This window comes from Podarcis filfolensis (assembly GCF_964270895.1).
Source record: "Podarcis filfolensis genome assembly, chromosome: 2".
NCBI classification, from domain to species: domain Eukaryota; kingdom Metazoa; phylum Chordata; class Lepidosauria; order Squamata; family Lacertidae; genus Podarcis; species Podarcis filfolensis.
Window position 1 is genome coordinate 66096465 of NC_139605.1, and position 26196 is coordinate 66122660.

The following is a 26196-nucleotide window of genomic DNA, read 5'->3' on the forward strand; positions in this document are numbered from 1 at the left end:
TTCCTCTCTGCTATTTAAATAATGTGTTGGGCAGGGAGGGGAGTAGAGGTGGGTTTCCAAATTGGGTTGAAATAACCATGGTTTAATACAAATGCTTAGGGACGCGTGTGGCGCTGTGGGTTAAACCACAGAGCCTAGAACTTGCTGATCAGAAGGTCAGCTGTTTGAATCCCCGCGACGGGGTGAGCTCCCGTTGCTCGGTCCCTGCTCCTGTCAACCTAGCAGTTCGAAAGCACGTCAAAGTGCAAGTAGATAAATAGGTACCGCTCCGGCGGGAAGGTAAACGGTGTTTCCGTGTGCTGCTCTGGTTCGCCAGAAACAGCTTAGTCATGCTGGCCACATGACCCGGAAGCTGTATGCTGGCTCCCTCGGCCAGTAAAGCGAGGTGAGCGCCGTAACCCCAGAGTCGGCCACGACTGGACCTAATGGTCAGGGGTCCCTTTACCTTTAATACAAATGCTTATTATTTGTTTGTTTGTTTGTTTGTTCCCCACCCATCTGACTGGGTTGCCCCAGGCACTCTGGGGGGCTTCCAACCCATATAAAAGCATAATAAAACATCAAACATTAAAAACCTCCCGACATGGGGCTGCCTTCAGGTGTCTTCTAATAGTTGTGTAGCTATTTATCTCCTTGACATCTGATAGGAGGGTGATCCACAGGGAGGGCGCCACTGCTGAGAAGGCCCTTTGGCCTGGTTCTCTGTAGCCTCACTTGTCTCAGTGAGGGAACCACCAGAAGGCATCCCAATGCATCCCCCCTAGTGGGACGTGCCCCAGCCATTCTGTTGTCTGGGGCCCACTCCCAGACAGCCTTATACCTCTCCCCTTAAAACAAAATAACTTAACTTCAGGATTTCAGAGGTAGGGGGTCTCTTCCAGCCTTATATAGGGATGCCAGGGATTGAACCTGGACCCTCCTCATGCATAGTATGTGCTGCTATACCGTTAAGCCATGGCCCCTTTTCCATGGTGTGGATCAGGACTGGACCCACATGTGAAAGAGAAGGGATGGCACAAGCCCACAGGACACCCCACAATCTGCAAATAATGATTAGCAGATCAGGCAGGATGGGGTTACTGTGCTGGCAGTTCTGCCAATGTGCTTTATCAAACTGAAACACCCAGCACAGATCCCAGCCCCGGGTGTGAGTTACATTCCCACACTGGGAGTTGCGACTTTGCCCAATTGCAGCTCTTTCCTTCTGAATCCCTCTCTCCTCCTAAACCTCCCAGCTGAAAGCAAATGAAATAAGTAAATCCAGATACAATGTGTGTACTGCATGTTAAAATAGAGCAGGACATCTTTACACTTTTGTACTCTTCATCTAGCGGCCATAACTTACCTTCCTCTTCTTTCCCTTGCAGCAGTCATTAAAAGCAAGCAATACTTTCCGGGAACATTGGAAACAGACATGAAGGACTTTAAGCATTTTCCCCCTTCCTTATTCCTTCCTTTGAAGGATGCCTATCTGGTTCACATTAATAACTTATGTATCGTGGTTGTAGCTTCGGCCATTATACTCTCCAAATATTGGAGTAAATAACTCGGTTATATATTGCCAGAGGAGGATTCCTATTGAATTAGCGCCCCTTTTCATAAGGCACAGGGGGGCCTGCGGCAGCTTAAGAATGTCATGTTTGGGCATGAGATTTAGAGCCTCTTAAGCCCTAGGTTCCTGTAAGTCGGGGGAAGCCAATGTGGTACCCTCTAGATGTTGCCAGACCACAACTCCCATCACCTCTGCCCATTGGCCATGTTGGCTGGGACTGATGTCCCCTGCTCTGCGCCAAGTTACCTCCCTTGCTCTAACCAAGGGTGGTGAATCTGTGGCCCTCCAGATATTGGTTGGTTCCAGCTTCCAGGTCATGTTGGCTGGGGCTGATGGGAGTTGTGAGACTAACAACCATTGGAGAGCCACAAGTTCCTACTCTTGCTGTAAGCAGGTGTGATGTGAAATGCATTCAATGTGCCTGCTTCTTTCTTTCTTTCTTTCTTTCTTTCTTTCTTTCTTTCTTTCTTTCTTTCTACAAAACCATTTACACCAGGCATAGGCAAACTCGGCCCTCCAGATGTTTTGGGACTACAACTCCCGTCATCCCTGACCACTGGTCCTGTTAGCTAGGGATGATGGGAGTTGTAGTCCCAAAACATCTGGAGGGCCAAGTTTGCCTATGCCTGATCTACACCAAGCAGGGGCCAAGTAGAATTCAGACTGTGTGACAGCTAAAAGTTAAAGCTTCTCTTCCTCCATGCTATAGGTCTGCTCTGGGTCCAACCAATCCATACCTCTGTGACTACTATTTACCTAATTCCAGGAATAACCTCAGTTTGGGTCTCAGGTAACCGGCCTGGTGCCTGAAACTTTGGAGAGTTACTACCAACCACTGCAGACAATACTGAGGTAGATGAGCCAAAGGTCTGCATAAAGATCAGCTTATCAAAACAACTGAAATTGTTCTTTAGATGTTTTTAGATATCCTACTGCTTGTGCTTTTGCTGCCTCGGACTCCTTTGGGAGGAAGGGTGAACTATACATTCAATAAATAAACTACATGATCACATCCACAGTGTTAGCTTTTGACACTTGCTGATTCCAGGGGATTAAAAGTGTCTAGCACACAGCTTAATACACATGGGTCTGCCTTAATACACACAGATTTGTCATCCGGTCTTAACACACCAAGCATTGATTAAATTCTAGCACCTACTGGACCCAGGAATTAAGGGTGTCTAGCACTCACAAACTCATAACAGTATACAGTGGTACCTCAGGTTACATACGCTTCAGGTTACAGACTCCGCTAACCCATAAATAGTGCTTCAGGTTAAGAACTTTGCTTCAGGATGAGAACAGAAATCATGCTCCGGCGGCGCAGCAGAAGCAGGAGGCCCCATTAGCTAAAGTGGTGCTTCAGGTTAAGAACAGACCTCCGGAACGAATTAAGTACTTAACCTGAGGAACCACTGTAATAAGGAATGTAGCAAACTGTAGATCAATCTGAGTGCAACTTTACAATACGACACTTACTCCTCTCCATCACTTTCAGTTTCCTAGATTTAAATACATCTTACAGCTAAATGAAGCAGTCTTTTGCTCTCAATTCTTCACCATCACCATTTGTTTTGAGTTAAGCATCAAACCAATATATATAACTTTTTTAAAGGTGTGCTCTTAAAAAAAAATGCCCTCATTTTAGATGAGGGAAGACTTTTGTGGCAATTGCCGTTATGGATAAATAGGCAAATTAGTATATTTTAAAGCAGCTTTACCTGTATACATGTTCGAACATTAAAGGGAGTAGATCTAGCAAGTCATAAAGCAACCAAGGAGGTGAAAAAGAGAGCTAGGTGGCTGCTATATAACAGAGCCGGGAGGAGACTAGTCCCACCTGTGAATGATTTTGTAGTTGCTCCAACTTGCAAGTCCAGAGTTTGATCTAACAAAATCTTTGCTGAATTCAGCAGGAACAAACAACAATACAGGTGTTCTCTCTCTCTTTTTCTGAAGAGACAAATTGGCTGCTCATATATCATCATGGTTAGAGGGCCAACTTACAGGCTCCACCATTCATCTTAATGGCAATTTGTAGCACATGGAACTTGATTTCTTACAGGCAGACATTGTGAAGTACAGACGGGCTCTTTTTGTGGGTAACAGTAAAGGATCAATCCATTTACTAATATCTCTCCATTCCAGCACCCATTTAACCTGCCCCATCTTCTTTAACTATGCATGGAAATTGCTGCACTGTAGTCCCACAGTAAGTATTCCAAAATCCCCTAATATTTCTTACCATGGCAGGTATTTTAAAGACTAAATTAGGCGCCCCCCATAATGTATGACAGCCATCACCTTTGTTGGTTAATGATGAAAGTATTTCCACATGGCTGGCAGAATCTGCTTATATGCGCTCAAGTGCCTTGTCTATACATTCCCACAAGGCACCGATGTTAAGTTATCCTCCTCTATTCATTGGTTTTGCAGGCAGTTGCATTTTCATATCACAACTGCAGCCCTCGTTGAAAATGATGGCGCCTTTTGCTGTTTTTACTTTTATTTTCACAATAATTTCTACCCGATCTTTCAGGACAAAAATAACTCCTTTTGTGTTTTGCAACACTAGATCTGTGGTTATTTGAGGCCCATGGAAATTCAGATCTTCCACTCAGCTGGAATCCAAGCAGTACTTGAAGCCTGAAACAGTCTTCTGAAGACCTCCAACAAAATGGTAGCCTTAAAACAGTTTTACTTCTTTTGATGATTCCTGAAAAGGAATTCAAAGTATAGCCTTCAGAAGAATATAATGTATAGGTGAACATTTTTCTTTTGAAAGAACCTGTTCTATGTCAGAATGCCTAGAGTTGTTTTTTTTCATTGAGTCACTCAACCAACCACTCTGGAGCAGGAGTGGCTAACCTGTGGCTCAGAAGTTGTTAAACTTCAACTCCCATCAGCCCCAGCCAGCATAGCCCAGGGATGGTGAGAGTTGTGGTCCAGCAACAACTAGAGCGGCACAGGCTAGTCAACCTTGCACTAGAACCTTTCCTGGGCTATGTATCACTTCAGTTTGCAGTTGTGGGTGTTGCATGTGTGAACATTTTGAGACAGCTACACTGGGTTGCCCATTAACCATAAGGTGTAATACAGGAAGATTACATCCTAGTAAAATATAACAGCAGGGAAGCTGAGAAAGGGTCTATTTTGGAAGACACAGCAAGTTTCTTTGCCCACTTCCCTCCTAAAACCTTAAGAATTCCATGATTATTTCATTGGGAATATTTATACAAGGAATGGGGAACACGGCACCTAAAAATGTTGTAGGACTCCAGTTGTCACCAGACTTAGCTAGCGCAAATAATCGAAAGGTATGATGGACATTGCAGTCCAGCAATATCCAGAAGACAGGAGTGCTGGACTGACGATCGTTCTCCCAACAGAGCATCCATGTGGCCCCGAATTCACCGCTGCCCTCTCCAAGTAAGAAGTAGTGAGGCCCGTGTTAGGACACCATGATTTCCACCCACACACCACTATTGATGCAGGAGGTTCTGGGGCAGCAAAGCCTCTCTTCCAGTCCTCCAATCAACATGCACCAGTTTTCCACTATATTTGTGTATGTGTTAAAATATGTCGAAGAGGACAATGTGTCTAACTTCTTCCTTGTAATGTCTTGAAACAACAGCAATTTATCCCATTTTATCATGACCATAGTATTTTGTAGTATTTGCATTTCGTATATGGCTCACGGCTGTCATGATCCCTTGTTTGATGCACAGTTTTCCTCAATCTTGTGCCCTCCAGATGTTGTTGCACTCCAACTCCCATCAGCTCCAGCTAGCCGAGCTCAACGGTCAGGGCTGAAGGTAGTGATGGGTTCGGCAACATCTGCCAGGTATGATTTGTTCTGTTTTCTTCCTTCTTGCCATTGAATTGACACTGATTTGAGCACCTTAAAAAGGTGAAGATGTTGAGTATGTTGCCATTCTCTTGGCTTGTTTCTTTAGGATCTCTGAGTGAGGATTTAATTGTACAGCAATGTGCTGTGATGGATTGAAATGAGCAAATACTGAGTCAAAGCACAGAAGCATCAGACTTTAGCAGAGAAACCCTCAACCCCAAGAGAATCCAATCCATCACTTGTTGACTGGGTTCAATGAGTGAGACAATGCAATAAAATGAGCTTTTCACCTTTTCCTTGGGACTTTTGCCACAGAACAATGAAATGATCCATTTCCTCTACTCCCTGCTCAGCCCTGCAGAACTTTTCTCATCCCTGCTTAGAAACAACTCAAATAGCTGCCAGAATGGCAGTTTGTGATACTAAGCAACAAGCAATCATTTAGATTCCCACCCCCCAAGGAAAAAAAAGAAACCTTGTGTCCCCTCTCTAGGGGAATTATTTCTTGGATAACCAGAAACACCTGGGTACAAGGAATTTCCTGCTGCAATTCAGCCTTAATTTCCTCAGATAGTAAAAACCAAAGGCTCACAAAGGTGAAAGAAAGCAGCAATCAATCAAATAAATCGCCACTGCACCACGGCAGTGATAGTACCTTCTAAATTAAATTTTAATTCCCACCTGATGGCTCACTATAAGTTACTTTTATTCAAACCATTCATCTGACCCACCTTTGTGTTTCAGACAATTTGTTGGAGTCCCATAATTATTAACACCATTCCCAGGTTCCCAGGCCACCATTTCTGTACTTGTGATCAAAAATGAAATGAGAACCAAAGGCTCCCTATATTTCAGCTGGCTGTAGGGCTACCAAGAGGCTCTCTGGGTTGATTTGGCATCAAGGCTGCCAGCCATAATGTTCTCATCATCGGCATTAACGGAAACAATGGGGTACAAGAAAGAGGTCTCTATTGCACTTGAGAATGTGGTGCAGGATTCACTAAAAGCCCAGGGCCAGCTGGTTCTGTTTTGAACTGCTCTAATCTGGGTTTTTTTAATTAAGACGATTGCTCCCACCTTTGTCATCCCTAGCACCAGGGCAGATATAGACCCAGGTCACAACAAAAGATCAGGCACTAATTCCAAATTCTCTACACCAGGCTGACTGCTAGATAAAGAACAGAACTGATCACAGTTTGGTGGGGACACCAAAGGCCAACTAATGTTGAGTCCACCCATAATGCTAAACCAAATCATGTAATCAGCAGGATGCAGATGATGCCCAGTCTTATGCCTCTTGATCATCAAATGCAGGCGAGGTGGTGGCTCCCCTGCAACCAGTGTTTATGTGTGCTTATGGACTGGATGTGGGTGAGCAAACTGAATCTCAGCCAAGACAAGAAGGAGGCCAATGGCTCAACCACCTGGATGAATGATGTTTAGATGATAAGGATGAGTAGTATTAGTACAGACAGCCCTTCCTTCCAAAGGAGCCCAGGGCGGCAAACAATGTGATGAAGCAATAAAAAAACTGAAGCGATTCCAGTACACATGCAGACTGGGAAAGATGGGGGTCACATTCATTGGTCCAGTGCTAAATGCTCAGGAGCGCCTCATGGGACTCCCCATAGCTATGACCTCAAAAATGCAGACATCTGTGGGGATCTCTTATATACAGTAATACCTCAGGTTGAATATGCTTCAGGTTGAACGTTTTCAGGTTACGCTCCGCGGCGACCCGGAAGTAATGGAACGTGTTACTTCCGGGTTTCGCTGTTCGCACATGCACAGACACTCAAAATGACATCACGCATGCGGCAAATCGCGACCCACGCAGACGCAGGTTGCATTCACTTCTGGATGCAAATGGAGCTCCGGAACGGATCCCGTTCGCATCCAGAGGTACCACTGTACACACAAACACACCAACTAGCAGCAGTGCATAGAAATTTGCCCAGATCTTAAAAAGCAGAGACATCATCTTGCCAACAAAGGTCCGTATAGTTAAAGCTATGGTTTTCCCAGTAGTGATGTATGGAAGTGAGAGATGGATCATAAAGAAGGCTGATCGCCGAAGAATTGATGCTTTTAAGTTATGGTGCTGGAGGAGACTCTTGAGAGTCCCATGGACTGCAAGAAGATCAAACCTATCAGTTCAAATCAGTCCTGAGTGCTCACTGGAAGGACAGATCCTGAAGCTGAGGCTCCAATACTTTGGCCACCTCATGAGAAGAGAAGACTCCCTGGAAAAGACCCTGATGTTGGGAAAGATGGAGGGCACAAGGAGAAGGGGACGACAGAGGATGAGATGGTTGGACAGTGTTCTTGAAGCTACCAGCATGAGTTTGACCAAACTGCGGGAGGCAGTGGAAGACAGGAGTGCCTGACATGCTCTGGCCCATGGGGTCACAAAGAGTCGGACACGACTAAATGACTAAACAACAACAATTAGGATCAGCTGACAGTTTCTGACATAAGGGTATAAGAAGAGCCTTCATGGCCATCTATTCTAGCATTCTGTTCTCATAGAGGCCAACCAGATGCCCATAGGAATCCCACAAGCAGAATCTGAGACTTTGTCCATGCTTATCTGTCACATAAAATAGTATAACTTCAAAGCCTCGTTATCACATTTATTTACTAGACCTTGTTTTATCCTCCCAACCAATGTGTGAGGTAGCTTAGGCTTAGAGAAGGTGGCTGACTTTGTGAATATCGGGCTAAGTTGGGATTTGTACCTCGGTCTCCCCACTCGTCGTTATTTTTACACCACACAGGTTCTCATATTTATTACATACAATTTGGAAATCTACATAATAGGGCCTTTCCCCCTAATTACTGTGTTCCCAACTAAGGAAACACGTAGGTATCTTCAACGGAGAGAATCTTAACGAATACTGTATGCTTTAAGAAAGACTCTGAACTCAAAGAATATCTGGTTGGAAGGTCAAGTAAAATGGGCTGGAAATAATTAGTGCCGTTTTAAAGGTCAAGAGACCTTGTTTTCTTTATTCAAACTTTCCTTTATGCCTATTTACTCTAATTAGGATGGAGAGAGTTTTGCGAGAGAGAAAAGGAATTCTCCAGGTGGAGTTTTATCAACTGTCCATTTGGAGTATATTAAGTTGACTTCTAAATTGGTACTTGGTGAGAAATATTTCTCTCTCATTCATCTAAACAAATGTCAAAGCCTTCGTGAGTTGCCAAGCAACAAAAGAATACTTGCTGCTGGTTCTTCCTTAGCATTAGCAGAGAAACAAAGGGTTGTAATCGTTCAGTGTCACTCTCTTCACTAATAATTTGGTTAATTATCTCCAAGGAAATTCCTAACCCGAAAACTACTGTAATTGCTTTAACTTCCACCTGCAGGCTTATGTCGCAGCCTCCTTTTGAAAAGGTGATGAATAAATCAGCCCATATTTCACACTCGGCATTGTCTGGTCATGAAAGCAGAAATATTTTAGACTCTTCATTCATGCACAGATCAGCACGCTAGGCGAGTCATCGTGCGATGCTTCTTCGAGCCTTGAATGAATTCTGTAGAAACTCTGTGGGGTGCTAGCAAAAATTATGAATAGTCAGATAAACTGCCGGTGCAATCCTATTCATGGCTATAGACATAAGTCCCATTGAGTCCCATTGAGTCCTGTGGATGCTACCCTCAGGTATAGTGGAGGTAGGAGAGCCCAGAGGGAGAGGAGGAGGGGGAAACCATGGAAATGGAGGAATCGGGGGTGGGGGGCGGGGCAGGGTACATTTTTGCAAACAATCAGTTCAGACATGGGGGAAGACCAATATGTGCCTCTGCAGGCAGCCCACAAAGTTGGGGTGGTGTAGGGAAGAGCAACAGGATTTTCTGGGCCCAGTATAACTCCTTAGGACCCCAGAAATTCCTACTGTCTTGTATCCAAACAACTCATTCATGATTGACGGCTCTGACTTCATTCACTGTCTAAAAGCGCTAGAAGTGGGAAGCAGCCAGACTGGCTCATCTCGCAGAAATTATGTCCACATATTTTGCTTCATAACCGTCTTCCAAGGAGAGATATAGGCTTACTTAAAAAAAATTAATCATCAGAGTCTGGCATTCCTGCTGGTAGTGTTTTTTCCTGGGGATACTCAAGGGTAAGCAGTACCAGCACCCCCCAAATATTAAAAGTGTGGCACTTACTGTAACAAGTTCGTGGTAAGTACCGGTACCTCTTTTTTCTTTTTTAAAGCACTGCCTGCTGGCTGTAGTACAACAATACCTTTTCAGGGAGAGGAACAACTCTGCCCACCACTGACTTCCCCTTCCTCTCTGGAAGGAATATGGCCATGGACAGAAGACTGGTTTCTCACCCCTGCTGTATAAGATTGCAGACTGAAATAATATGGAAGGCGTAGGTTCCAATCCACCACATTATTCTGTACAAACATAAGCGAATTAGAATTTTCACAAGCAATGCCTTTCTGGTCACCTGATAAGTGCAAAGTGTCCCTTTGTCAAATCTCATTATACTCATCCTCAGTTAATGAGTCTACAAGAACTAAAGGTACCCCCATCATGTTCCCCCTGTCATGTCTTTCCTAGATTGTTTTCCTTTTCCTGGCTTTCTCTCCCTTGTACACAGTCCAGGATGCCACAGGTTTGCCTTCAATTTAGCAGCATCCTGCACCAAACAATGACATTATAGGATGCACCTACTGAAATCCCCTCTTCCAGAATAATTAAAGGTGCAAGAACCTTGTCCTCTTTTGTGCCGGGCCACCCTATTGTGAAGCCACCTGTCTTGACTCTTCAAAATGTACTTGGTGCAATATTGACTGTTACCAATGTATATTATTGATGGCCTCCTTTCCTTTGCCTGATTACTCTTCCAAGGAATGCCTGCATCACTGGTAGAATGTTTTATTATCCGCTGTTTATTATCATACTGGCTCATTTAGGACTGTTCAAGTTGCTGAAATGACTTGATTAAGTATCAGGTCATTCTAACATCCACTAGGTGGTGCAGGAAATCAAGACATTGAATTTAGCAACTTCCAAAGCACAGCATATGTAGAAAGCCCTGTTTTTCCTTAGGATTGTAGAATCATAGAAGATGACCCTGAGGATCATCATCCAAGCCCCTGAAATGCAGGAATATGCAGCTGTCCCATAAGGGGATTGAACCTGCCACCTTGGTATCGTCAGTACCACGCTCTAACCAATTACCACTACCAATGCATTATGTTAAAAATAAATTCTACTCAAGATAATCAGAAATGACCTATGACATGTAAGAGAAAAGTATTTTCTCTAGATAAGGAAAGCATACTAAATGCTGTATTGTTTTAGTGATGATCCTTGGGGTGTGGGGGGGCAGTAATACCAGTTTGGTAGCGTCTCCACACTGCCATTTGCAGATTTTGTTTCAACAGCATGATTAGATGATACACCATTTATGAAGGAATGGTTTATTTAAACGCAATATGGTAGAATTATGTATTTTCATGGAAGCTGCAAGCAAATGAACTACAGGTGACAAAAAAACAACATCTTTTTGCAACCTGATACACCACAGTGTCCACATCACTGCAGTTCATGGTGGTTTTGGAAAAACAATTCTGAAGTTGACACACACAGAATGTAAGCTGCAATTTTTACACTGATGTTAAAAGCATGTCACTTGTGTAACGAAGTTGCACGTGTGCTCATTACAAAGCTTTTTGAGTTATATGGCAACCCTGGGTAATAACAAGCGATGCCACAATTTCAAGGCAAAAAATGATCTGGTTTGGCATGCTACTGTTTCTTTTCAACTAGGCAACATCATATTTTTAATTCACATTTTAGAAACATACCAGGAATCCTATACTATCTTACCTGGGAGCATGTCCTATTGAAGTCAGTGGGGTTTACTTCTGAGTTAAACATGTAGAGGATTACACTGTAAACGACTTGGAATAAGGGGAGCTTGACCAAAATAAAATTATCTGATGAATGTACTGTATGTTTAAGTCTCCACAAGTGCCATCTCCTGGTGGAAACATTTAACTGCACAATTTCCACCCCAATAAAGTCTCATTCTCAAAGAAATGCAGGCTCCCTTGTGTGTCAAAGGATTTAGAGATTTTGATTTATTTTGAAAATGTATATGATGCCCTTCCACTTAACTGTGAGGACAACCAGTTCTGGGTCACAGCTTGTCTCTCTTCCATCCCACATTTATTATGACATTCATAGGTCAAGCATCTGGAGCTGGATAGTCTGCATGTGTAGTCCTTTATGGGAACTGGAACCATATATGATTGAGGTTCCAGCTCTCATGGAAGGCTATGCATGTGGAGGCGCTTTGGAGATGGGCTATTGCTCAGTGTTGGAGCAGAAGGTCCCCAGCATCTTAATGTAGGGCTGGGAATGTCCTTAGTAGTCTGAAAAGTGATAAGACAGTGTAGACAATACTGAGCTTGATGGACCAGTATAAGACTCAGTATAAGACAGTTTTTGATGTTCCTCTGTTCCTCGCTGCAGATAGTGATGCTCAATGCACAGATGTTGGAGGTGGGTGCTAGAGGAGTCATGCGATGTTGTGGGCAGGGCTAACAGCCCTGTCCCTGTTTTTCAGCCATCTCCTACATCAATCAAAGCTCTGAGTCCATAGGGTAAAAGGTAGGAAAAGCCTGGCTGGCTCATATCAGAGAAATTGCTAAGAAAGTTACTTGCAAGTTTTGCTTCACAACTTTCTAGGAGGGCTAGAAACTTGCTTTAAAAAAAGAAAAAGAAAGCTCAGAGTCTGGTGCCCTTGGTAGCTGTATGCACCCTCTGTTCCCACCTGTTGGTGAGCCCAGTCTAGTACAAGCTCCTTGTCCTTACCTTTAAAGCTCTCCAAGATCTTAACCCGCTTTTTTTGTTATATAATGCCAATGGCCTTCTTGCACTATAAGGAATTCCTGTCTGGGGTGGGATCTCTCCTAAGGAACAAGGTCTTCCTGATTCTTTCTTGCACATTCCTTGGTTCTTACTTTCAGGCCCAGCATAGACCCTCAGATCTGATTTCCTGACTCTTGCCTCTGCCATGACAAGATAGAAAGTCTGTGACTTGTACCACCTCAAACTGGAACTTGATGGAAGACTCCCTGCACATAGAAATTCTGCATGTTAAGGAAAGGGTCAGGCTAAAAACCTTTCTCCCTGACATCCACTTTTCTTTTTGTAAGTTGATTTTTTTCTATATGGAGGAGCAACTATGCAATGTGAACTGGTACCATCCAAACACAGGTTCATTGAGTCAGTGAGAACTCTGATTTTGATGCGAATGAAGAAGGAAGTTCCACTCAACACGGTCAATAGCTGAGTATAAAGGACCAAAGCTACAAGCCAACATGATTTTAACAATTTAAAAAACCATGCAGTACTTTCTCCATTATTGTTCCCGGAGGCATGATGGACAGAAAATAACTGTACCATTTGAAAATTGGTTACTTTCAAAGAATTTGATACCTCTCTCCTAAAAATCACCCACTAAAACAGTTAAGTCATAGTTTAGCAATGCTACTTGGTGGCAGGAATCATGCTACATTTCCCCCTCCAGGGAAGCACCTTTGTACACAGGATTACAATTCACACAGTGATCCATGTATAGAAACTGGTTTTCATGCATGGATCATCTCTGATGGATTAGGGTGCAACACTACAGCAGAATTCTATTTTTGAGCAGGGAAGCGGAACCTCTTGACAGGTTTTGCCTCTTGAAAACTGCCACAGTGACACAGTTCCTGTGAAAGAATGAGTTCTGTGAAATAGGCTTTAAGAGGTTACATTTATATGGCTTCACTTGCATTAGAACACTAACCTCCAGTTTTGTTTTGCGATTCCCCCCAATTAAATATACATAATTTCACACATTGCAATAGTGTGGGCCCCGTCCCAAAGGTGTGGGTAGCCAGATGGTTTGGATAAAGGATTTTGTTATCCCTACAAGGTTCCAGTGACATAGAGTAAAAATCCTAGAAACATACTCAAACTTTATTATCAAGTATTTTGTTTAGAATCAGTTTTTCCATTCTTTGTAAGGAAACTTTCCAATTAAGGAACTCGGCTACATTGAAGTTTGTGATTCACTTGATCACAGACTAAATACACATCACCAGGACATTCAGAAATCACTGGGAACATTACCCCCAAACTGAGGAAGTCAACAATAGTCTAATATATGGCTGAAAAAATCCAAGATCTCTAGGTCATTGAAACAATAGTAGCCTAGTGGTCTAGGGGAGGAAACCACAATACAGACATTGACTGACTATATTTGTGCCTGGAAAAAATACTGCAAGGATTCAACTTTTGCAACAGAATAATCTTACAATGGGGAAATGCTGGTATGCCTGCATGTTTTTTATATATATTGGTAAGTATAGGAGCAGCAGATGGAGTCCAGATGTGTTCCTAAGGCACAGGGTCTTCTCAAATGCCCACTGGGTCAGCAAACCTCTTACTACATTCAGTGTGAATCTGTGTCTAATAAATGCAATTTGGAGAGCAATCACTGTAACAAACAAGATCACAGCTCTGTACTATATTAATTCCATACTTCTTTCTCTTTCCAAAGAGAAATCCGACACTAAATTAAAATCAAGAACTAGCAAGGCAATCAGCAGAGGTAGATTTAGGGGAGCGCAGCTGGTTTGCCCACACTGGGCGCTGAGCCGAGAGAGCGCTGCAACAGTGATGTAGAATGGAATGCAAAAATGCAGACTGGGAAGCCAAAGAGAGACCAAGAGATGTTCAATTTCTACTTGAATCCAAGGCTGTGGCTATGAGCGAAATAAGACCCTTTTAGGGTGTTGATACTGCAAACCCCTCCATCATAGGCAAAGGGTGTAAATACAGTGGTACCTTGATTCTTGAACAGCTTGGCTCCTGAACAAATAGCTCCCGAATGCCGCAAACCGAACACCACAAGTGAGTGTGCTGGTTTGCGAACGTTTTTTGGAAGCTGAACGTCCAACACGGCTTCCAGTTGAGTGCAGGAAGCTCCTGCAGCCAATCGGAAGCCATGCCTTGGTTTCTGAACCATTTTCAAATTTATTGAGTTCAACAACCAAGGTACCACTGTATATATAAATAAGCCATCACAGTCTCTGCTGTGTCTCATTTCCAAAAGGAAACACAAACCCCGGGTAAGCGTCTGGAACCCCTGGAATCTTGCACTGTTCAGAGACTGGGTTGGCTTGCAACAATAAGTAAGACACTACAGACAGTTAATGCATGCCTAAGCATAGATCTGAATGGGATTGGCGCAGCCTATGAAGATCCCTGCCTGCTGTTGCTTACTTTCTTTCAAACAGAGACATGAGGCAATGGCAGTCTGTTCCAGAGATTTATGTGGAACAAGAGTTTGTTGCTGTTTTTTTAAAAAAAATGTAGTTCTGGACATTTTTTGTTAAATTTTAAATGCCAAGTTTCTTTAAATTACAATAATTTACTATGAAAATACATGTTTGTTGCATTTATTGATTTATTTACTTAGTTAAATGTGTGTTTAATTATTCACCATGAACATTAAAGAAGCCATTTTGCGTGATTTTCAAGTGTCCTCAAGTTCATCTCCATCCACGCCTACCCCAGAATATTTCTCTAAAAAAGCTCTGAGTCAATCCATTATTTTTCAGTAACAGCTTGCATTTCTGGTGTTCTATTTTTGATTAGTAGCATTTGTGCCTGCAGGATGATGGGTTAATTACTAAGTTGAACATGATCTCCTTCTGTTTTCAGTGGTACCATCCACTGTGATCATTTCAGTTTTCTGAAGAATTATATTGCCATCTACAACCCTGTGAAGTAGGTTAGTCTGAGACTGGGTGACTGGCCCAAGGTCACCCTGTGAGCTTCATGGCTGACTGAGAATTTGAACTCTGCTCTCCCTGGTCCTAGTCCAACACTCTAACCACTACACCACACCGGCTCTTGGATGAGTCCAACATTTGGAGGTCCTTATTCCTGCTCTGATAGTGCAGAAAGAAGCTGCCCTGCTATCCACTGACAGTGTTTTCAATTGCTGAGCTGGCCAGAGATTGCAGGCAAGTGAGCAGTATGCCCCATTCCCTTACCTACCCTACTGGGAGACCGCAGGTGATGAGCAATTGAGGGGGAAAGCTGTGGCAGCTTTTGCACTCTCTCTGGGAAGGATGGTGGGGTTTTTTACCTGGAATTAGGCCTGGGGTGGTACTTTCCAGTACAGCATAGAGGGAGAGGGCAGGCCGTGGCTGTTCCTTGCCATAATCAGTTGTTTTCTCACTTCCTGGTAAGCAAGCATGAACAGTGCCAAGGATTAGCTGGGTCCTACTCTCACCAACGCCCAGTGGGAGATGGCAGGTGAGCAAGCAGAAGCGGCTAGTCTTTGCCATAAACTGAAGTTAGGGGTGTCCAGGATTGTTGGTGGTTGTGAGTTCCAACAGGATCCCTGCAAAGTGAGGGAACTGGCATGTAAAGGGCAAAATATTATTTAAGTGCAAAGTGATGCACATTGGCTAATGGGATTGGAACTGACCAGGAAAAGAAAGCCTTGTAGTTCTAGTGATAAAGGTCTTGACTTGGTGTCTGACGGCTGTGAAAAAGCTGGATTCCATGTTAGGGATTATTAGGACAGGGATTGGGAAAAAAAAATGTGAATAATGCTGTTACACAAATCTATAGGGTGATCTATAGGGAGTACTGTGTAGTTCTGGTTGCCTCATCTCAGAAAGGATATTGTAGAGCTGGGAAAGGTCCAGAAAAGAGCAACCAAAACGACCAAGGCGCTGGAGCAACTGTCTTGTGAGCAAAGGTTTGGGGCTTTTATGTTTAGAAAAAAAGGTAAGCATGGCATTTTAGGTGTATAAAATTAGAAGTTTTTCTCTCATGCGCATGATACTTGAATGTGGGGTGTCATCTGAATGTTGGAGGATCCAGGGCAGACAAAAGAACTTCTCACAAACATGAAATTTGCTACCACAGGACATAGCAATGGCCACCAACATGGATAGCTTGAGAAGATTAGACAAATTCAGAGGCTGGCTAGCCACGATGGCTATGTACTTTGCGTCAGAAGTGCTTATTACGCCCATATCCTGCTTGCAGGCTTTCTATAGCCACTATGAGAACAGGGTGTTGCACTAGATGGGCCTTGGGCCTAACCCAGCAAGTGGGTCCCAGCAGGGAAAACTATAGTAAGTGATGTTTCTTGCGCACTTTGTTGGACCAGCGAGTGGCGACCCCGCTGCCTCTCTCCGGCCAGACGGGGAGCGAGGCGCAGGTGCTATTCCTGCACAGAGGGGAGGGCTGCGTGCACGCCGTTATCCGAAGGGGGAGGACTAAGCCGGGTCTAGACACCGGCCCTGATCCGCTGCTTTTCAGCGACCGCCTTGGGGCTCTCCCGAGGCGCCGCAGCCTAGGGCGCCCACCGCGGGGAGTCGAAGCGGTGGAGGAAGACAACGACCGGATTCGCTGTGTCCCTCCCAACTCCACGCCATTGGCTTCTCCCTGCGAGGATGGGGCGGGGGTCTCAGGGGCGCGACTGCGGAGCAAGGCCCCGCCTGTGTCCTCCTCAGCCGGCGGCGGCACCGCAGGAGGAGGAGGAGGAGGAGGCGCCGACGGCTCTCCTGCCGCGCTCCTTCCCTCACGCCGCGCGCCCCTCGGCGTGGCAGGCGGCAGGCCTGGGCGCCGATTTAAAGGAGGGGATGTGACGAGCGCTGCGCTGTGCATTGTGGGACTTCATGCACATTACAGTCGGCTTGTTCCAGTTTACACGGCGGCTGAGCGAAGTGGGGAGGGAGAGGCGCAGGGAGACATATTGCTGCTGCTGCCGCCGCCACCGCTGCTATTGCTGGGAGCTGCGCTGTAAGTGATTGACTGACGCCCCCTTCCTTTGCCAGGGACCCTGTCCTGCGCGAAACCTGCGCTCGTTGTTTGAGCACAATGCGATTTCCCTGCCAGCCGCTTGCCCTGTTCGCTTTGGGGAGGTGGGGCTGGAATCGAGCGGATCGTCCCCCTGTCTCCCTTTCTCTCTGTGTCGTATTGCAACACTTGCAGCAGCTGGAGGTGGTCCTTTGGGGCAGACACCTGCCTTGGGTGCGGGCGTATCTTGCAATCCAGAGAAGCTCCTGACAGGTTCCAGGAGGGCGTTACTGCTGGTGGTGTTATTGTTGTTACTGGTATTGTTATTAACCGAGGTTCCTGTGATTCCATGATTCTTTGCAATCTGGGGGGACGTAAGCGAAAAGGGATTTCCTTCGATCCGAATCGGGAGCGGAACCGAGGGGGTTAAAGGAGAGCGGAGAGACTTCCCTGCGCCCTTAAGGAAACCAGGAAATAAAACTCTCCTCTGCGCCGTGTCGTGGGGGCTTTCTTGCTCCGATTTCATTCTGGGCTAGGGAATCCGGGTTTCGGGAGTGGATTGTGGCCCTCGGGTTGCAAGAATACGCGATCGTTTGCACAAGGGTGTTAGATCATGCGAGGCTGGACTTCTGCCCCAGCCACCCACCCACCCCCTTTTCTTTCCCCTCAATTTTTCTCCTTCCTCCTCCTCCTCGGGTCATTGAGCACGAGAAGATAATGCACAGAGACTGCAAGCTGAATAACTAGGAAGCTGCAGAGGACATATTTGGTACGTTTCACTTTCACATGACATGTCCCGAAGTTGCTTGTTTGCAAATGGGGAAGGGCTAAACCCAAAGACGCAGGCACACCCAAAAAGAGAGAGGCTGCTTAGAACAAAGTGGGAGAAAATAGTGGAAGGGGCACTGTGCAAGGTATTTTATCCAGAGCCTGTGATTGTTGTGCCTGCTGCAATGTGACCTGGTCCTGGAAGTGTGGGATGGGAGTGGTTGCTCCCTGCAGCAGAGGGCTGCCAGAAACATGGGTGATCAATCAGTGTTGCCTACACTGACTGACAGCAGCTATCCAGGGTTCCATGTACAAGGCTTTTCACTATCTCCCTAGAGATGCTGGGGATTGAACCCTGGAACATTTGCCAGCCAAACAGGTGCTCTACTACTGAACTACAGCCCCCTCCCATAGGTATTTTAAAGAGCAGAATACATGACAAAAAAAGAACAAACCCAATGCACTTTGAGATAAACTGCTTAAACTGACCTGATCCTGTGGACTTCATTCTGTTGCAAGGCCCTTTTTGCATACTCTCTTATTGGAGGACTGCTTTTGAGTAAATGTATGACGATGCAGGTTTGCAAGCTGCATCACTTTCCTTGTGTGCTAGCATTTAATTTGTGGATCTCACCGTATTTCTTTCCCTGTAATGCGAATAAATATTTAAACTTTACTAGCTGGGTGGCATATGCTGTCATTTGACGTTTGTGGATGTGGGGGCCAAATTATGACCTTGGCTTGTATCAGAAATGACTCCGTCTATCCCCTTGTCTATAGAGCTTTGAGTTTCAGAGCATATTCAAATTGTTTTGTCTGTCATGATTTCACATTTTCAACATCTGACCCAAGTGTTCATGCTTGGATTATGCAATTGTCACTTAGCAACAGGTGTGTAGGGATTGCTCCAGTTCATGTGCTTTCCCCCTCTTGTTTCTCTGGGACTGAAAAAAATAAACCAAAAGGCAAATCTGTAATTAGAGAAAGAACACCTGAGTGTAAAGGAGGAGATATATTTAAGCAAATACTATATTCAGCTGCAGGTGTCTTGTATCCATATATTGTTTATGGGGCTAGTCATCGTTGAAGTAAAACAATACATACAACTCAAGGATTCAGTGTAATTTACATGTGACATATTTGCTTTTGCATTGCTTTTGACATATTAAGATTTCAGTTTGTTTTCTTGTTCTGAACTTAGCTGGATAGGGGAAGTAAAGGGAAACATAGCAATGCTCTCAGTTTCTATATTATCTGTAAAGATTGAATATGCCACTCTGTGTTTGGCTTAATACACATGTGGGCTAATTCTACTCCAGATTTACACCAGTGTTACTGAGAACATAATTTGAACCAGTGACATTAAACACTGAAAAATGTAGCTCAGGGGTTCGTAACTTGAGCACAAAATGATGCATGCACTATTGATTAGAAAATATATCAAACATTTATGGAGTCATAGGAATATAGTGTGCACTTTGGGAACTCTTCCAATGTCATAAAATAAATTCTGTTGCACAAAAGAGAGTTCTTGGAAATAAAAGGAGCACTCCATTATAGTAAGTAAAGAGGATGTAGACTTCTGTGGAACTATAAAAAAAAACGAGTGCTTCTAACCTTAATAACAACATTATGGGAATTTTTTTCAAGTTGCATAATTCCTTCTGATTACAGTTTCTTTTTTGGGGGGGGGAGAAACTTGGGCAGGTGTGGGTGTCCTCTAGATATTGTTGGACTACAACTCCCATCATTTGGTCCATGAGTAAATGGGAAAGTCCAGGTACCCTAACTCTTTTCTTTAACTGAAGAGTGGAGAACTCTTCAGGGGGCCAAATCTGATAGCTGAGCAGGATGCCCACCTGTCAATTACATGATGTCACAGTGACATTAGCAGTGAGCCCAATGTGGTGTTTTGAAGTGCCATTCATCAGCAGGCTTGAAGCCACTCACTGCCTATCAGTGACTTCATGCTTGCTTTCTGTAGGGATGGGTTGTGCAGTTGAATTCCCCTCAGTTCCCCACAGGGAACTTAGTCATGTCAGGTGTGATGCTGGTAGGTGTGGTTTCATGGAAATGGCATCATGGGACAAATTGGGGCCCTGGTTGAGGCAGATTTGGCATGCAGGCCAGAGGTTGCCCAGCCTGACTTTAACTGAACATGCTTTGGTTCTAGAATACAGATCTGTGTAGCACAAGGCTACCTTCCTCAGGCTATTTGCAGCCAAAGTACAGTTATAATGGCAAGTTCATATCCCTCCAGACTGGGACAGCAAACAGAGGAAGCACAGAGACTGGGTGCAGTGGGGTAGGATAGGAGGGAGCAGCTACACTATGCATGTTCAGGTGGAATAGCCTTCCCATATGAAGGGGGTCGATACAGATCAGGTTCTCCACTCCTTGGTCAAATAGAAGAGTTAAGGTACTTAACATAATTTGCTCCAGAGCCAAAAAGCACAGAAATTTTAAGTCAAGGTTCCTGCTGTAATTTACATGCCATGGAAGCAGGAAATTAATGTACACCCTTGTTGTCTATTGTGCTTCTTCGCACAATGTATAAGCAAGCATGCAAATATTAACTTTGAACCAAAATGAACTTTTATCTGGCTCTGTAATAAATGAGGAGCTGTTGCAAAGCACTGACAGTACAGATTCAAAAAATGGCAGATTCAAGGCCAGCTGTAGGACTGCTCACAAGAAGACCTCTCCAGTATTAAGTAAATGCAGGAAGAGGAAGAAAGGCAGCCTCTTTTAGTCCTGCCCCTGATGCTGATACACCCAGTGGCCCATGCCCCTTTGACACCTGCATGTGCAGCATACACCCAAAAGGGGTCCTTTGCACTTGGAACAGATGCTGTATGTGAGGCCGCCAGTGGGTATGTTGTGAGTCAGGCTAGTGAGGCAGTCCCTCTTGCACTTCACACGTTTGCTGAACATGTGGGAGCTTTTCCTTTGGACAGCCCCTTTGGGCTAAAATAGTAGCCACAAACAGGAGAAATTTGCCTATTGAGGGAGAAAATGGTCTTCTGCATCTCAGCCATTTTGTACTGATGATTTTCTATGTTGCATTTTCCATGCCAAGTTGGGAGAAGTCTTCTTGATTTTAGTAGATAGAATGTCCAGGGTTTGTTCCCTTAACTATCCCATATCCTTCATGTGCAGCCTCCATAAAATAGCACTGTGGTGTAAGCCAAAACTGGCAGAAGGAGAAAAAGAGCAGTATCCAAAGTTTGCCTAATGCAGTCCTGGTTAGCCCGGGCTGGCCTTTTCGAAGCTGTATTTAACTACAGTGCAGTGCCAGTGTTGCTATCCCTGTTCTGTCCCTGCCTTTGGGAAGTTCAGGGAATGGAGAGGTGGGTAAGTGCCAACAGGAGCATAGGGGGCTATGGAATACAGTATGAGAGAGAGGCAATTTTTATTGTTTATATTTATTTCGGCAAGCTATATAGTACTTAATTACAACCGTCTCTAAGTGGTATACAAGTAACTCAGCAATACAACAAAGATAAAAATAAGTTAAAATGCTTTCTGGAATGATGATGATAATGTCTTCAGTTGGTGTCAGAAGTTCTAAAGGAAGGGATCGTGCTGGACCTCAGCTGCAATGGAGTTCTACAAAATCAGGCCCATGTTACTGAACACACAGCTCCTGGTGGACACGAGCCATGTCTCTCAGCCATGAGAGAAAACTAACAGTGACTCCTGACTCCCCCCAAGACCCTAGTGATCAGGCAGTCTTCAATGTATCCTGGACCCAAGTTACAATGGCCTTGCATTAAGACAAGAACCTTGAACCTGGCCTTGTAGTAGCGGCCGGTGTGGTGAGGCAGAGCTGCCCCCCCAACACCAGTGTTGCTGCAGCTTACCTAGTTGGTGCTGAGTTGGTACAGGTGGTGAGGTCAGGGCTGCATAGATGCACTGGCAGCACTTCCACCAATGCGTCTGCAGAGCCTTGACTTCTGCCACTTCCCCACCCCACTCCTGTCCAGCTGCAGCGACCTCGGTGTTGAGAGGATGGCTTCCTGGCTCTGCCCTCATACACCAGTCGCTATTGCCCTTATCATGTTTGTGAAGATAAAATGGGATAATCTCATATCTCCTGCCATGGGCTGCTTGAAGGAAGAGTGGGGCAAATCAGCTTTAATGTGTGAGGCTGAAATAATAGTATCTGACGGTTGCAAATAAAACATCGTCTGCTGGCAGTGAAGAGAAGCTGATGGAAAAGGAAACACTCCAAATGCCTCTCTAGTTCACCTTGGCATTTATCCAGTCCCAGGAGATCATTATCTAGTGTGAATGCCCCATTGATGCCATTATACATATCTAGCGAAATCTGTCATCTGTGTATGAAGGCAATTACTGTCCATATGCATGCTTACCTTGGACCAGGCAAGCCTCTGCCTCAAACCTATTAGGATGAATGTTAATTGCTCCGCTGAAATCAACTCGGCATCTGATTGCCTATTAATAGCCTGCCATTACCTTGACCCTCTTAGAGTTTGGCATTTGCTTGACCCTCTTGCCAAGTGTTAGTCAGATGCTAGCCTAGCCAGTGTGAAATGAGTGGCCCAGAAGTACATGCAGCCTTCCGCAAGCAGTGAGGTTTGGTGGCCAGAGATCGGATGAGTAAGAGTGTGTTCCTCCCCAATCAATCAATCAATCAATCAATCCAGAAAGTAGCAACAAGCCTGAGCATGCTACAGGAATTTGTGGAGGAAGGGACGTAGATGAGCGGTAGAGCATCTGCTTTGCATGTGTTAAGGTACCAGCTTCAGTCCTTGGCATCTCCAGGTGGGGTTGTGAGAGACCCTTGTCTGAACCCTTGGAGATGCCCGTCAGTGTGGATGGGGCTGAGGTAGATGGACCAATAGTCTGATTGCTGCTGCTTCTGTTCCTTTTAACTACATAGCAGTCTGATACTCTTTTTGTGAAGGCTGTGACTTCCAACAGCTGTAGCAGAATCCTAAATGAAGCAATGAAAACCAAGCTGCTCTGCTTGGATGCTTTTGATCTTTCAGCTTCCACCACCTTCCATTCCTATGGCTGCTCTCGTGGTTTGCTTTGCTAAGGCCCACTGGAAGCCCCCTTCTCTTCACTCCATCTTTGCCAACTTGCAGGCACCAGAATACCTACACCAATGGCTGCTGCTGAGCCGGCAGAAAAGGCAGAGCAGGTCAAGAGTTGCTTTGTGCTGGTCCTGGGGCCCCCTCTGTGCCAAACGTTCTTGCCTGTGTATAGAGCTGGGCTGTTCATCCAAATTTAAAAAGAAAGGAAGGAGAAATAAAAATACAGAGATGCATTCGAATCCCTCCGAAAGGCAGTAATTCTGTGATTTGATTGCTGATTAATCTGCTTATGAAAATTGCCTGTATACCTTATTCCGTACGTAAAGCATGTTCATTTTCTTACCGGAGGTGCCTAGTTATTGTTTAACACTAATTGGAGCTATTTGTAGCTCTGTGGGGTGGGGATGGGGGGGGGACCTTTCCAATTTGCAGAAGATCTGTTAAGCTGCACGGAAGCTGTATCTCACACGCTGTATTATTTCTTCAAGAGGAAGTCATGCACAATTAAACGAAGAGTAGGCGAAGCAATTGGAAGATGCAGCCATACGCGCTGCGTAGAAGATTTATTGTGATTAGTTGTATGCTAAGGACCAACTTGATGTCACTCTCTGATGTTGAAATTTGTGTTTCCATCCATTCTGTTGTTTCAAATGAGGTCCAAAGGTTAATAGTGAAAGTTCCAGTAAACCTCCTCCACACCTTATGGTCCCAGTAAAAAAAAGGGCCCTAGCTAGGTAGTAGAGCATATGCACGGCATGTAGAAGATTCCATATGCAATCCTTGAAATATGTAGCCAAAGGGATCAGGTAGCAACTGAAGGGTGAGACCTTGGCCTGAGACCCTGGAGAGCTGCTGGAGAGTCAGTGACAACAGGGCTAGATGGACAAATGATCTGATCTGGTCTGAAGCAGGTTTCTGTGCTCTTAAGAGATTTGAGAGACAAGAAAACTCAGTGTATTTCAGGTTCATGATACAGGCTGTTAATGCCGTGAGTTTTGTCAGATCGTCCCTTGATAGTTATCATCACAAAAAGGAATTCCCCCGGGTTGCTTTGAATTCCATAGCACCCTCTCCTTGTTAGAGGAGCTCTCTCATCAGGGATTACTCTGTTGATGGAAGTTATAGGCTCTCTGGGTGTATGTCATTTCTATTTCATCTCTCTGAAAAACGAGAAGGTATGTTCACTCTCCCTTGCTCCTGCCAGTAGCTTCTCTGACAAAGAACCATGCTAGCTTTTCAAGAAGTGGAAGACTGCGAAGGGTAGAAACGCTCAAGAAAATTGTCTAACTGCCCTCCCTCTTTTTGTTTGGAAGAAATATAAACAGTTCTGGCAGATGCTAGAAGGGCATTAGATGGTTTGAACTTTGGTTACATAGCCATTATTCAGATGGAATGCTGAACCATGGTTTGGTGGTATGAAGACAGGTCTTGGGCTATGGAAAAGTGAGATGAAAGAAGGGTGTTGACACAGTCACTCCCAAGCATCCTCTCTTGGTTTTGCACTTGTTGCAGCTCTGGTTGAAGTACCCAGTGCCACTATTGAGGGTGTGCTATGGAATCAGTTTCATCCCGTGCAATCCACTGATGTGGACAAGGTGTTGGCGGCAGTATGTCCGACCACATGCTCCTTTGACCCCGTCCTTCCTGGCTCATTAAATTAGCAGAGGAGGACTGCTATTTGTGAGAGGAAGGTCCCTGCAGCTTAAAAAATACATGTGACTACATCTACCAGAAGGGCCAACTGGAATAAATAACCCATGCCACATAAATCACTAAGTCCTGTTCAGATGTAACTGGAAACAATGGCTTTCCATTACCTGGACAAGTGTGCACAAACTTTGGGCTCAAACAGTCTCTTTCTCTCTCCCCTCCTCCTCTTCTGTGATCTTGCAGAGATCAAAAGCACCCTTTCTATTATAAATGTCACATTCAAGCTCTGGGAACTGTGATTTGTTTAAACTGTGGTTCAGTAAGAACAATGTAGGATCTGTTTCATCTGTTCATTATAAGCATCTACTATGTAACTTTGAGCATGGGTGTCTGAGTTTGCCAGTCATCATCTTCCCTCCCCACTTCTTTTTCCATTTGTGTTGTGACTTTTTGACTGTACACCTATGGACAGGGACTGTATTATAATAATTAATTTTTAATTGATCATACGTAAGCCACTGTGGTAGCCTTTTTAACTGAAGACCCGGGTAAAATGCTTTAAATGCTTTGAATCATGGAGTGAATAACAAATAACATTATAACAATAATATTAGTAATAAAAAGATAACACTTTGTGACATCTCTGTTTGTAACTGTTTGTAACAATGTGGCTTATTCCAGTGACTGGCAAATGTGTGATCTTTTTTAATTTTTCATTTATAAAGGACCTTTTTTCTTTTTTAATCACATTGAAAACTCCAGATTGAAATTCCAGGGTAAAATATTATTAGCTAATTGGCCATTTGTGTTCCATTAACTGGACATGAAGTGTCTGAGAATGCTCTGCTCTCCAGGGTTTTTGTGGTTTATACATATTTTTAAGGGCCATCTTAGAAGCCATAATTAGCCAGATGGTTAATAGAGACTTGCTAGTTATAGGCCTACGAAGATCCATATGGAGGGAAAGTGTGTTTTGCTGGGTTGTTTTTCCAAGTTAAGGAATGGAAAAGTGGAAAGTGGGGAAAGCTTTCTATATCTTTAATTCATTTTTCTTCACAACGTTTTCCTTAAAAGTACCTTGAACACATGTGGTAATAAGCTATGGTTGCATTCCTAGACACACCTGCAAGTAAGCCATGTTGAACTCTGCGGCATGCTTTTAAGAAGATATGCCTAGGACTGTGGTGTATGATTAGTAACCCTAAAAACTGCGGGTATGGGAGTTTGAACAGAGGCAAACCTGTGTTTAGCCACCATCCTATCAGTTGCCTTGGGCCGATGTGATGTGTCAAATGGTAGACTTCCTTATGGGTTGCCTTTTACAAGATACACGTTTCTCTTTGTTTCATCTCCTTGTTTGGGAAGTCTAGGAATCGAGGTTAACAAGAGTGTGGGAGGATGGAATCAATAGACGCTGGAATTTATATTCTTAGTCGACAAAAGATTCCTGGTCTGAAATTTAGACAGGTTTTAT

At 44.4% G+C, this 26196-nt stretch overlaps 1 protein-coding gene across 3 annotated transcripts in view; it reads left to right on the forward strand.

Moving 5' to 3' along the window:
* Positions 1 to 16949: 16949 nt before the first annotated feature.
* Positions 16950 to 26196, forward strand: part of MACROH2A1 (macroH2A.1 histone) — a 46645-nt gene continuing 37398 nt past the window's right edge. The window contains exon 1 of one of the 3 annotated variants that reach the window (XM_083600035.1): positions 16950 to 17244. The gene's annotated coding sequence lies outside the window, so the exon portion shown is untranslated. Of the gene's footprint in view, positions 17245 to 17731; positions 18011 to 26196 lie in introns of those variants that run through there. The other 2 variants (XM_083600033.1, XM_083600034.1) reach the window with 2 other exon arrangements.